At 37.3% G+C, this 9,196-nt stretch overlaps 1 pseudogene; it reads right to left on the bottom strand.

Annotated features, from left to right (window-relative positions):
• Positions 1 to 563: 563 nt before the first annotated feature.
• On the bottom strand, positions 564 to 7,918 carry LOC148130047 (uncharacterized; annotated as a pseudogene).
• Positions 7,919 to 9,196: the final 1,278 nt, after the last annotated feature.

Genomic DNA, 9,196 nt, shown 5'->3' with positions numbered 1-9,196 from the left:
CAAGGAAAATAAATTCTACTGCTTAACTTCACTCTGCAGAGATTGGCATCCCTGTCTGTTCTTGCCTCCTACAGAGGTGGTATTGAGCAGGTTCTGACCAGTTCTGGAGAACCAGTAGCGGAAATGTTGAGTACTCCTCAGAACCGGCAAATACCGCCTCTGACTGGAGATTTTGCAGTATCCTTCCCCTGCCACTCCTACCAAGCCACGTCTACAGAACCAGTAGTAAAACAAATTGAATCCCACCACTGCTCCTACTTCCTTCATACTGTAAATAATTGTATTTTTTATCAGGGCAACCTAGTCTACCCACTTATGGGATGGAGCATACAGCTCTGCTTTATTTCTTTGTTAGTAGAACATAAATTCAATATAAATAATTGTATACCTTTCTAGCTTAAGCAACAATTCCAGTATACTTTTCTTTTTCTTACTTTTACTCCAACTTTACACCTTATTACATTTCTATTTTGATTTATATGAGCCAGAATTATACCCAATAGTATAGAGAAATAGATATGAGATGATGAAGGTAAGAAGAGGGAGAGACAGAGATAGATGGACTAAAGATAGATAGATAGATAGATAGATAGATAGATAGATAGATAGATAGATAGATAGATGATAGATAGATAGATAGATAGATAGATAGATAGATAGATAGATAGATAGATAGATAGATAGATAGATAGATAGATAGATAGATAGATAGATAGATAGATAGATAGATAGATAGATGGATGATAGATGATAGATAGATAGATAGATAGATAGATAGATAGATAGATAGATAGATAGATAGATAGATAGATAGATAGATAGATAGATAGATAGATAGATAGATAGATACATCGATACATCGATAGATAGATACATCAATAGATAGATACTGTAGATGATAGATAGATAGATAGATAGATAGATAGATAGATAGATAGATACATCGATAGATACATCGATAGATACATCGATAGATAGATACATCGATAGATACATCGATAGATAGATACATTGATAGATAGATAGATAGATAGATAGATAGATAGATAGATAGATAGATAGATAGATAGACTAAAGATAGATAGATAGATACATTGATAGATAGATAGATAGATAGATAGATAGATAGATAGATAGATAGATAGATCGATAGATAGATAGATAGATAGATAGATAGATAGATAGATAGATAGATAGATAGATAGATAGATAGATAGATAGATAGATAGATAGATAGATAGACTAAAGATAGATAGATAGATAGATAGATAGATAGATAGATAGATAGATAGACAGATAGATAGATAGATAGATACATCGATACATCGATACATCGATAGATAGATACATCAATAGATAGATACTGTAGATGATAGATAGATAGATAGATAGATAGATAGATAGATACATCGATAGATACATCGATAGATAGATACATCGATAGATACATCGATAGATAGATACATTGATAGATAGATAGATAGATAGATAGATAGATAGATAGATAGATAGATAGATAGATAGACTAAAGATAGATAGATAGATACATTGATAGATAGATAGATAGATAGATAGATAGATAGATAGATAGATAGATAGATAGATAGATCGATAGATAGATCGATAGATACATCGATAGATAGATAGATAGATAGATAGATAGATAGATAGATAGATAGATAGATAGATAGATAGATAGATAGATAAGAGAGAAGGAGGGCAGGCAGGCACACAGGCAGACAGGCAGATAAGAAGGGGACACTGTTCAATTCAGTCTTGGTCATCATGAATACCTGGAGAAGTCCCTGCAGGTTTCTTGACATCATTTTTGAAGTAGTTTGCCATTGTTGTCTTTTTTCCAGGGCTGCAAGAAGCTCCCAAATTAGCCAGATGGCTTTATGCAAATTTAGGACTAGAACTCATGTTTTCTGGCTCCTAGTCCAGCACTTTAAACACCACAGTGCAACAAACTAACTCTCAGTAGAGATGCCTTTGAGTGTAATTTTATTCCTGGCAATGACACCGATAAGTTCCTGCCGTTTTCTTGGGCACTTTTTTTCTTCCAGAATAGGGTTACCCTTAACTTCTTCCTAGTGCTGAATGAGAATGACCGACCCAGAAGGTTTTCATGTCTAAGGCAGGACTAAAACTCACAGTCTCCTGGATTCTGTCCCTGTGCCTTTAACCACTGCACCAAATGGGTTGCCACTAAATGATATACGACATTTAATAGTAAATTATATACAGTACGCTGATACGAATCCATTGGTGGGATGTTTAGCGTGGCTTCTTTCACATCATTTGATTCCGTAATATTCCTCGGGATCTGTGTTGCCAGTAGACAAGTTCCTGACTTTTCTTTAGTAGACACTCTCTACCAAAGAAAGCTGCTTTCATCTGAAATTTTGGCCATCTGTTTCAGCCCCCAATTTATAGATTCAGGGTGAATATGTGACACTACAGAGTAAAAAAGAGAGACTATGAGTCAACTATGCAGTGGAAAAACAGAGATGCTGTTTTATCCTGCAGAGTTCAGATCAGAGACGAGTTTTCTAATTTTGAGAGCAAGAAATACATGTTCTCTCTCTCTCTCTCTCTCTCTCTCTCTCTCTCTCTCTCTCTCTCTCTCTCTCTCTCTCTCACACACACACACACACACACACACACACAGAGTGGGGGGATAGATTTCTGATCTGAAGGTGACTCAGAAGACCATTAGCCATTTAGTAAAGGATTAGTGAAATGGGTTGAATGCAGCTATGCAACAGAAAGATTTGGAGTATTTTCATATACTCCTGAAGTAACCCGCATGAAAGCAATTCACTTCTCTTTCCAAAGCTTGTCTCCCAGCTATTATTCACTTTGCCCTTGTTCTCAGCTGAGGTTAATCACCAGTTGCTTGAGTACCCAGATGTTGCATTAAATGTTATTTTAGATTTCTTCTTCTTTTTTCTTGTTAAAACAGGCACAAGTATCTTAGGAGTTGGTCCTTAAGATGCATTAAATTGTTGGTTAAGATTAAGAATGGTTTGCAAATTCTGATCTGCTCACAGTCTACCTGCTTTTCACTGAATGCATAGTATTGTCTTGCCTGGCAAGAGATATTTGTGAGTTGTTCTTTTAGAAGAGCTGAAAAGGGAACAAGGAAGGGTTGAAATCAGGTCAAAATTCAGCATGGAAACAGAGTTCTACCTGCCACTTTTCTCTCCTAATGCCAGTCATATTAGACCAGAAAATCTATTTGGAATTCTAAAATTCTTTGCAAGATATCTTCCAAAGCAATGGCCACAGAAGAGTCTCCTCCATTCACAAAATAGTTACCATAATTGGATTTGCAATTGAAAAAATACATACACTTACACAAGAGTAACTACTGTAGTTGCTTTCTGCTGCCCCTCTTAAGATGTCCCTTGCCTGATCGTTATCTGAGAAAAGAGGGAACTCATGTGTATTTTTTCTTTAAAAGAAATGTTATGAATTTTCAATAAAAAGAATGCAAGTAGAGTAGCCTTTAAAAACTATTCAGAGAAATACAATAAACCTTTCTTTGTCTGTCTGGCATGCTGTTTCTGTATTTGGCCCTTTCATAGCATGGTTTCATTTTGATGCTGGAGGAGAAGAAAGAGTCTGTCACAGTGGTGGGATTCAAAAAAAATTTACTATCGATTCTGTGGGCGTGGCTTGCTGGGTGTGGCTTGGTGGGCATGGCAGGGGAAGGATACTGCAAAATCCCATTCCCTCCCCACCCCACAAACCTGCTTTCCAGCTCCTTTCTCCTGTGCAGGGCAACCAAAGAAGACCCAGCCAATCAGCTGGGACTCGGGAGGCAGAGAATAGATGGGGGTGGGGCCAATCCAAGGTGATATTTGCCAGTTCTCTGAACTACTCAACATTTCCACTACCGATTCTCCAGAACTGGTCAGAACCTGCTGAATACCACCTCTGGTCTGTCAGGACACTGTCTTCCTCCAAGACCACTCAGTTAATACAACCATGGATTGCTTCCCCCATTACAGTCACAATCCCTATTTGCAAGTGAAGACATCCTATTGGCTAAAGTTCCATCAGGCAGCTCTGACCACTGAATCCAAGAAACAGTGGTCAGAGTTTCAAACTTTAAGTGGAAGGGTAATGATATCTGGCAGTCTCCTAAAATTAAATGGATTATTATGGCTCAGTTCTAGTCATGCTTATATTGAGTGACTTGAGATTTCTTCAAGAAAGGCCAATCTCAGCCTTATCTGATCTTTGTTTTTTCATATAAATGATGCTGAGCTTCAATGGTTAGATGGCATAGATATTGGTACTTGAACAAAGATCTTTTTAACATTTATATTTTATTATACTTTTATTAATCTTGGTGAAATGTTAATATGTATAGCTAGGCCATGTGTGATATGCCATAAGCTAAATAAATAAATAAGACCAATCTCTTAAAGCACAGCCAAGAAGAACCAGTCTCTCAGCCAAATCTATCATCTATCGTTCATTTGACTCATATCCTCGTAGCCTTTTTCTAATGACCACCGTTCTCCCTAAGCCTCATATCAGTTTCAGGTTTTTTTTTTCCTTTTTACAAGCCTGTAATCCCTTTGTATGAGGTGGAGTTGGGGTGACAGAATGAGCATTTATTGGCCGGATGCAGGGGTTGCCTGCTGGGGGCTCAGGAGAGCCTCTAGCTAAGACTCTGCGGGGCTCGGAGAGCTCCCAATAACCTCAGAAAGACAAGCAGCAAGAGAAAGTCTTAAAAGGCTCAATTGAACTTCTGGGCATTCAGCCAAGAGCATTTCACACCTCGTAAAAGTGTTGCAAGCTAGATAAACAATCCACTCAGCACTTGAGAGGTAGAGCCATTGAGAAAATAACAGAGCTACTAATCCTCCGAGGGGATTAACTCCCAAATAATAAGAATGATATAACTCACCAGAAACTCCACTAAGACTCCAAGATCCCTCTCTCAGTCACTGCTATTAAAACTGGTTTCACCCAGTCTTTTATTTAAGCATTACATGCACAAAACAATAAACAAACTTTTTGGTATGTCTCTTTTTTTAGGTAATTAGGACAAAGAAGTGACATTGAGTTGGCCACACCCACCCAGTCACATGACCACCCAGCCAGTCATTAGGACAGAGAGCCCCTTGCTAAAAAAAAAATTGAAGCTCACTCCTGGCCAGATTCCCTTCTCGATGCCTATGCAGAGTTCACAGCAGATATTTTTTCTTCTGTTTCAAATAACATCAGTTTCAAATAACATTTTGAATATGTTGCCTATATCCAATCCTGGCTACTTTAATGTATCTCTACCTTCTGCTGAGAACTACAGTGCTTCTGCATCAGTTTCAAAACACTTGAGTCACATTAAGGAAATTTTTGTTTTTAAATTTAAAGGACTATTTTTAAGAACACAAGCAATGCCCTATTTTATCAGACCTCTGTCACATCTAGTCCAGCAGTCTATTGTCATGGTAGCTAACCAACTATTCAAGGAAGTCCACTAGTCTCCCAGAAGACGGCCTTCAGAGATAGTTTCACTGCCATCAAGGTTAACAGCCATTAGTCCACAGAATTTCCATCAATTGATCCAACCCATTTTGAAGTTACTCAAGCTGGTAGCATATCTTGTTGTTGTGAATTCCTGTCCTGATTCTTCCAGAATTCAGTTTCAATCTCGTTGACATCTGTAACATTATCTCGTACATTTAATATTCTCTGCAATGGTTTTAGGAAACACTACCTCCTCAGATAGGCTGGTGTTAAAAACTAAGATTAAGGACATATTTCATGTAACATAAAGAAAATCTCTTTAAAGACTTTGGCAGAACAAAGAAACTTGCTGTCAAGAAACCGGTGAATAAGTGCTGAAATGATGGGGAAAAATAAAACAGGAAAAATGTTATTTGGCATTGACCAAAAAAGTGTGTCCATCTGCATATTACTATTCTTTTGAATTTTCTGTGGGTTTGTTTTTAGCTTTGTCTCAACATTTAAAGAAACAGAAACAGAGGCAAAGGAAAGCAAACCATGATGTCAGGAAAATAATTTTGGGCCAATTTTGGGCCTCTCTTGTATTTAAGAGCACATTTCCCTCGCTGACACCTCATAGCATCTTTAAATGTTTTCTCTTTCCCTCTTTCTCTTTCTCCTTTTGAGCAGCATATTTATGTCTGGAAGACTGACTCTAATTTGTCTCCTCTGCCTGCCAGATTAAACCCATGAAAAGTTGGACTAGAAGGAGATCAAACATCTGTCATGTGTCTGCTCCTTAAAGTAAAAATCTATAACTTCTCTTCTTTCTTGTCATATTTGTGTAATTAGAAATGCCCACTTCTAGAGGAGAGAATTTGGTAATCTGCTGCATTAAGAATGACCAAGAGTTATATTACATATTAAAGACAAATAAATTTCAATAGAAGAGAATATATATAGCTCAGTGTTCAACTGTGGAGTCCTTGATGCTCTCTAAACAGGGATTAGTACCAGACAAACAATCCAGCAGAAAACAATATCCTAATAAGGAACTATCAAGAAGAAAATTATATCCCCACCAAAACACACAGGGCAAGCTACTGTGCATAAATAGGGAACAAACCCCACCCTCAGTCATGCTGATGATGTTACTTAAAGGTAAATGTTGCCCTCTCATATATGTACTAGTCATTTCCAGCTCTAGGGGGCGCTGGTCATCTCCATTACAAAGCCGAAGAGCCAGCACTGCCCGAAGATGTCTCCATGGTCATGTGGCCGCCATGACTAAATGCCAAAGGCGCACAGAACGCTGTTACCTTCCCACCAAAGTGGTCCCTATTTTTCTACTTGCATTTTTTACATGCTTTCAAACTGCTAGGTGGGTAGAAGCTGGGACAAGTAACGGGAGCACCCTCTATTACGCGACACTAGGGATTCAAACTGTCGAACTGCCGACCTTTCTGATCGAACAAGCACAGCATCTTAGCCATTGCCACCACACCCTGAGTTACTTAGTCAGATGATAAAATGTCTACAAGCAAACAACCAAGTTCAGAGATCACCACGGACTCCACAAACAAATTTATCATCACATAAGCTTTTGTGGATTTCACTCAGCTTCATTGAATGCACTAAATGTTATTCTAAGCCATAATTTGAAATTTCTAGGGAACAGAAGAAGCAGAATCACAAAAGATGAAATCAGATATAGTACATTTTTAAAAAATGTAAGTACAAGATTTCTCGCATCAAGACCTTCACCAGCTCCCACTGGGGTAAAGAGAATGGAGACATAGATCATGATTTCAAATCACAACAGTTTAACCAACAAACAACCCAATTAAAAAACAAGTCAAGGAAATGTGATAATTACAAACCTTAAAACCATTGTGTAACTAAAGCAATAATACAGTAGAAAACAATACAATAAAGCAAAATGAAAAGAGAATATTCCTATAAATGCATTTAATAAGCCAACTCGTGCTCATTAAATGTTAAATTTTAAAGAGAAAACAGACATTAAATATGAAATCCTCTATAGATGCAGCATGCTTATCTTAATAAAGGCCTTAGTAAAAATATGAAGGATTTCCCTGGGGACTGTGTAGACCAAATCAATGTGCATTTTAAATAACTTTAAAATGTGCTCCTTGACACAATTTATTTATCCCAGATCCCACTTTCCACGCCAAAAGTTGGACTTTTGAGCTACCAGTAGAAACAAATATAGACTGAAAGAGTAGGCGATTACAGGCTCAAAATGACCTCTTCACTCAGCTACAAATACTGGAGGCAATGGTTTTGTTTTTTTTAATCCACTGTTCTTTCAGTTTGGCATTCCCACCTCACATCCTTGGCAAGAGCCTTCAGTCTGTTTTTCACGTCTGTCTTCATCATGCAAAAGAAGTAATTCTTTTTGGCTGCACAAATAGAGGGACTCCTGAGCCATCCATCAAGCATATGTGCCCAGCATTGGAATTAGAATTCCTCTTTTGAGAAACTATGCCAGGTGTTTCTTGATAATAATAAAAAAAAAATCCCTCCGATTCCAGGAGCTTGTGTTACACAGCATAAATACAGATGGTTTTATACCTGCAAAGGGCTGTAGATATTAGGCAAGAACTGCATTGGTGCACGTTTTATATTTTGCTAATATACTTAAGAAAATGTGGGCTTCATCTACTTGTGAAGACTTTTTGGCATACAGTCTCTGAATTGTTGCTAAAGAGTTGGCTGTGTATTCCTGGAGAGATACTTGTATAGCAAGTGCTGAAATTTGGCTTGATGAAATGTCTCAGCTTTCAGTCTTTGAACTGGCTTTTTATCAGCCTAAAGGAAAGACTCAACAATATGATTCCATATGGTCAGAATTTAATTTGTTGTTTTTTTTGCTGTTAATATTGTTGCATTTATCTGCTGTTATTCATTACCATGCTTTACTTGTCTGTGGATGTTTGCTTTATTTCATTTGTGTGTGTGTGTGTGTGTGTGTGTGTGTGTGCTTTTTTGTCTCCTACAGTTATATAAAATATTTTTTTTAAAAAGTCAAAAGGACCCTACTGTATGGACTGGAAAGAATTGAGTTGTGAGCCTTTAATCTGTTGTAGAATCTCTTTTTTGCATCTTAATAAGTTTGAATTTTAAAGAGATGTATCTGTGTATTGGCCACAAGATAATACATGAGATGCCAAACTTCTTTGGCCTCATCAGAAATGCTTACATGCAGACAACCAACATCCCCCCCAAAACCTGCTAGGTGTCCTGTATTAAGGGAATCAGTTGCATGTGTATTTTCTAAATTCATGAACAACTTTTAATGTTTATGGAGTGACAAGAGTTACATACAGCCCACAAAGGAAGTACACCCTGGAATCCAGATTACTAACTAATTTTAAGGAAAACGAAATAATTAAATGTAAAAGGAATAACCATACTGGAATAAATATTATGTTTTATATTCTCTTATGTCTTATGCCTAAGTATATTTGCCCATGTCGTATGGCTGTAATATTATTATCCTTCTATCTTCTTCACTACCACATTGGTGTCATTATTATGATTATTATTACTCTGCTGATTTACATGTACACTGAGAGCTTTTGCACTGGAGACAAATTCATTGTGTGTCTGACCACACTTGGCCAATAAAGTGTTGTTTTGTTCCATTCCATTCCATTCCATCCTGTCCCATCCCATCCCATTTTGGCTATGTTCTTTCGATGGAATA

This window comes from Notechis scutatus, chromosome 7, assembly GCF_049901735.1.
Source record: "Notechis scutatus isolate UNSWTSFEM ecotype Mainland chromosome 7, rNotScu1.2, whole genome shotgun sequence".
Taxonomy (NCBI): domain Eukaryota; kingdom Metazoa; phylum Chordata; class Lepidosauria; order Squamata; family Elapidae; genus Notechis; species Notechis scutatus.
The sequence above is the reverse complement of the archived record's forward strand: the minus strand, read 5'-3'. Positions and strand labels throughout refer to the sequence as shown.